Below are 5756 nucleotides of genomic sequence, written 5' to 3' on the forward strand. Positions count from 1 at the left end.
CCTTCGTGAAGCCATCTTCAACACTTGGAGCAATGTTCCCACTAGCCTCCTGGAAACACTGGCATCAAGCATGCCTAAACGATTGTTTGAAGTCATCAACAAGAATGGTGGAGCTACTCATTACTGAGTCCTTTTTTTTTTGACACTTTGATTTCTGTTTTGGGGGGTTTTGGTTTTTTTTTTTTAGCTATGTCTTAGGCTTTTGATCAGCTGAAAAAAATCATGTTTGAGTGTAAATGCAGTTTTCAATTAATTCCCTGCTCAAAAGTTTTTGTCTCTTACGCTGATTTCTTCTTTTAACATTGTGAAGCTCTACTTAGAACCTTCTTTAGATCCAATAGTGCAAAATGCAAATTCTTGCAAATTTTTGACTGGTCTTAAGATTTTGATCAGGAGTGTATACACCTCCTCTGTAGTACTTCATTGCTGGTTTCTTGTTGTTACTTGGCTCCCCATGGGGGTTCTCCCCTGGTGTCTCAACCGACCTCCAACCACTCGTTGGCAACTTTAATCGTAAAATTGCCACATAGAGGGCGGGATTGAGAAGGACAGTGTCTTTGAATGTGACATGAAAAAAGACAAAGTGCCTTCACAATTTAAAGATTGCGTATTGTTAAACTGCGATTATGTTAAGAATGCAATTCATTGAAAAGTCCTGGTTCTATTACATCATATTATCATATTAACTAGTACTGATCTGACAGTTACCGGTAATGACTGTTCGGGTCAACTCCCAGCAGCCTTTTGCCACACATTTACATTACTGATGGTAGGAGAGAGGATATGTTTTCTTTGATGACTCCAAAGCAATCATTTTTAGATAAGTTATTTTGGAACCTTTTGAAAAAAACATAAGAAAAAAATAAACACTTTTTTTTTATAAGTGAGCTTCATTTTTTTAGCTTTCTTGCTAATCTCACTGTCTATTGTAATTTCAAGTAAAAAATGGGCCGATATTATATCTTGTTTATGCCAGGTCCAGTTCTGTTTTTTTGAGAAAAGATGAAAAAGAAAAAATGACATCTGTAAAAATCTTAAATATCTTTGAGTAACATGAGCTCTCCATGACTTGTCCTCCATCTGCCCTTTTTGATCATATGTTCTCATTGAGTATATTCCTTTCTGTTAGAAAGCCTGTCCAAGTCTGCCCATGGTTGGTTTACCATGACCAGAGATTGACAGATACAGGTTTTCTAAGGCCAATAATTATTATTTAGGCATTAGTCATCAGTTTGACATTAGTGATTAGTTTGACATTAGTCTAACCGGCATGTGCTGCTGCTGATTTTCCACGATGATCCATCTCTAACTATTGTAAGACTACTTTATTCCTAATGAACCAATCAGAAATACTTAGATTATACAATTGTTTTACCCTCCTAGCTTCAGATAAGTTGAAGACAATTCAATTACATTAACATTTCTTTGCCTGATTCTTTTTTCCTACTAACATAAATATGTTGTAAAAGTATAAAAATTGTATTAGTTTGATTACTCATTTGCTGGAAAAAGTTATGTCACTAGTAACACCATTTATTTGTATGCTTTTATTCCCATTACTGCTTATAATCTAGCACCTCAATAAAATACTTTTTTATTAGTATTTTTATGCTATATATTTAACAAGGGTGGAAAAGATTTACAGTATTTACAGTTAATAAAATGAGATAATAAGCATTTTAACTTTTATTTCAACATTTTTTGAATAATTTTTATTACAAGTGTCCTCTCTCTATCTTGAAATCCCCACATCTCCCATAAAAAGAAACTGTTTACTTTTCTAATAATAGAAGTTTGGAAATTGACCGTGTGAACACTCGTGGACTCTGCATGGTTTTTAGTTCCCTCCCTCTCTCACGCCTTATCTTTCACACACATGCAGACAATGGCAAACAGCTGTGTGAAACACAGTTCCAGTAGAGAAAAATGATTATGCACTTAGCCAAATATTCTCTTTTTATTGTCCCTCTGTAGAGACTTGGATGAGAAGAATCTAAAACCAGAACTGAATTTAAAGGACTCTGATGCTGTTGCAACGGTAAGCAAAAAAACAACAAAAAAAAACATGTACAACAGGTGCTATTCAACTTCTGCCAGATGTGAAGACAACCCTTCATCTTATTTTAGCAGGAACACGTAGAAACAGCTAGTGTAAGTTATAATTATTGTCTATCAAATAATGCCCCAAAACATTTGCATATTTAAACTGGTTAGGTCTGTTACATAACGTTAGATAATGTGGCTGATGATTATGAGTATAATGAAAAAATCCAATTATCCATCTTTGCACAATTCTCATGCACTCATCAAAGTTCGGACCATTTTTTGAGAACCAGGCCTTGAGATTGTCCTTGTTAGACATGTTCCCAGGACTTTAGATACTCTTGCATTTTGCTAATTAAACATACAGGACAGGCATTGCATTAAAAATAGTTCCATAGACCTGTGATAATAAAACCTGTATGAGGAAGCCAAGAAAGTATAATTATTTTCATGGTTAAAACTCATTGTGCATGGCTGGTGCGGTGATTGCCATCTATATGAGTGCCAACTGTTTTAACAGTGTTAATTAGATATTTTGTAGCTTTTTACTGACCATAAGTGGCCAAAAGAGGCATAACAGAGTTTTCTAATTATACTGTTGTAGCTCGTGCTCATACTTGACAAGTTTTTTTTTCTTCACTTTTTTCATCTTATGTGAAGTTCAAGTTGTCTGCAAAATCCATATTGAATCTAACACTTTAATTGTTTGCTGGATTGGATCCATTTAACATGGATGCACTTGTCACATCCGCAGAAACAGCATAGGAACTTCTGACCCAAAGTACATTGAGTACTTGAGTAAACATTAATTTGACACAAGGCTGTGGCCAGGTATAATCATTTAAAGAGAGAAGCATAATTTACTTACACACTGATGCTCAGTAGCGCAGTGGGTAGCACTGCTGCCTTGCAGCAAGAAGGTTCCGGGTTCAATTCATGGCCTGGGGTCTTTCTGCATGTTGTTTGCATGTTCTCCCTGAGCATGCATGGGTTCTCTCTGGGTACTCTGGCTTCCTCCCACAGTCCAAAAACATGACCTGTTAGGTTAATTGGCTTCTCTAGATTCTCCTTAGGTGTGAGTGTGTGCGTCAATGGTTGTTTGTCTCTATGTTGCCCTGCGATAGACTGGTGACCTGTGGATGGACATATTCAACCTGTACACTTTGTGAGTTCACAAGCTTCACACAAAGATGCCCCCAATCTGTATGCTGATAGATAATTTCCTCTACTACTACTTTCTTGAAAATATCCGAACTCTATTGTTTGAGTTAAAACTGCATATCAATAGGTTGTCCTGATTTCCACCTTCTGAGTGCTCCAATATCATGTTGGTTACCATACATATCTACAGATGCTAGGCCGTCTGTGATTTCCCATCTTTTCACCCCCTTCCTTACTCCCCCTCTCGGCCACCTGGCCTTGTCTCTGAGCCTGCTGACTGACCAGATGTACCCTGAATAGAGCGGACCTACAAGAGGAGAGACAGTGATTCTTATTGATGAGTATTCTGTCAAATGTAGACTGCTACAATCCTGTGACAATAAAACAAAGAATCAAGTAATAGGCATTCATGTGAATTTTCTTTTCAATTCTCAAAATCAGTCGTTTACAAGTTAAATATATATCCTTCCACCTCCATGCTTTAGTTGTTTGCAGTACTTACCTTTTAGGTCATCACTCCTTCTTCTAGTTCATATTTAAAATATTTGGTACTCTTGTACTTAAATCTTGGCTTCCATTTTTCTACAGAAGTCAAATATTATACAGAACTATGACAATATGAGCTTAAATGTCTTGTATAAGACATTTGTGTCTTCTTATACAAGAAAAATGTCTTGTATAAGAATACCGTATTTAATTAGCTGGAAAAAAAAATCTATTTCTCCATTACTTCTCAACGGTTTTCTTTTTTTAGGCAATTTGCACTTATCACAAATGTCTGATGAGTAAGCCTACCCCTGATCATATCAACAGGGGCATGTCCAGAGGGATGCCCAGGGGGGGCATTATGCCAACCCACTAGTCATTCAAGCCACCCCATGAGCCCCCTAAGCTGGGACGATAAAATCTGATATAAAATATAATGTTGTTGCTGCATTGACACTCAAAAATATGAGTGTGCATGAATGCAGCACATAATCCCCCTGCACTACTACCATAGACTCTGCCCAAACTACAGAAAGCGGGAAACATCACAAACAGCTGAATTGGCTTTGATATGAGAGGACAAGCAGAATTAAGATACATAAAAAAGAGAACTAGAAATATCCTGGTAAGTTTGTTGAGCAAATAAACATTTAAATGAAAAAAAATAATCTACCATAATGTTGTATAGTTAGCAGAAAAAAGCTCAAGGAAGAATTTCAAATCCACTTTGTAAGCTGCTCTACTGAGCTGCAGAAGATTGGGTCCATGTGGATTTAGTGTCTCCCTAGATGTCCAGCTTCTCATTTTGGCTGTCTACCTGTTATTGGTTTTATCTAGTTATATGTTCTAAGTTTTATTTAGCTTTGGCAGGGACCAAAATAAAAAAAGATTTATTTATACTGTTACTTCATCTACCAGATAACCAGAGTACCTTACAAAAAATAGAAGAAGTAACATATAAAGTATTAAAGAATAATTAGGATTTACTGTGCCATGTTCACAGTTGTTGCGGGGATGCCTCCTTGTTTTAGATTTTGCTGGTTTCCCAAAATCAGGGAATCATTTTGATTTGCATAAGGTGTGTTGAATTGGGGCATTTAAACCTGCAGAAGAAAGACCCTGAGAACCAGACAAAGGGTGTGTCCCAATTCAGGGACTACATCCTTTAAAGGACCCAGACTACATCCCAAAAACGATGGAGGTCAGAGGAGATATAAATTGTGTCTTCAGCAGTAGTCACTCAATAACCTCATTGTAACTTTGGTTTCCACCATAGCAACATGAGGCTTTTTAAAGTCTAAACATGATCTTTGTTAATATCATTTATCCTGATATAAATGGAAAACATAATCATGTTTTTTTTTCATTTGTGCAGGAAATACCTCTCCGATTAGGCAGACAGCCTTTACCAAAAATCTACTTACTAAGCCCTCCTCTGGACGAGATGTTTTGGCTTTCCACGTCCCAAACCATGATAACCGTTAAGACTTCGTAAAGATAGCCTTTGAGCACACCTTAATACATAAGATGGAGGCTGGAGCTTGAACAATGGTCTGCTACAGACTGCTCTGGATAGCTCATTTCGCCATATGACATCATAAAGGGGTTGATTTTAAAACCGACCATTTTGATCACACATTAGCTAAGAGGTGGAGAAAATCAAATATAGAGGTGAAAGGTTTGTTTTTTTATATTTGTGAACCTCAAATGCAGGCATCAGGACACATATTAAAAATGTTTATAAAGTGTATTTTGCATAATGTGGGACTTTTAATGTCAGTAGAGATTCTCAGAACAACAAATAAGTCTACTTCAAGCCCAACATTTGAGTCTCGATATTATCTGCATAAGTTTTAAGTTTAACTTCCATCCAGAACTTCAAACCAGCAGTAGGTTAAAACTGGTTATCCTGGGAATCAGGCCCCTTCCCTAGGAGAGGGATGGAACACCCAGCGGTTGGCTCATAGCAGCCGAGGTCAGCGGCCTCCCAATTTTTTTAATTGGGAGGGATCTCAATAAACTGAGTAGATATTTGAGTTTAACTTACCCACATTCTCCACTTAGAA

The sequence above is a fragment of the Cyprinodon variegatus genome, unplaced genomic scaffold, assembly GCF_000732505.1.
Source record: "Cyprinodon variegatus isolate N-32 unplaced genomic scaffold, C_variegatus-1.0 Scaffold305, whole genome shotgun sequence".
Classification (NCBI taxonomy): domain Eukaryota; kingdom Metazoa; phylum Chordata; class Actinopteri; order Cyprinodontiformes; family Cyprinodontidae; genus Cyprinodon; species Cyprinodon variegatus.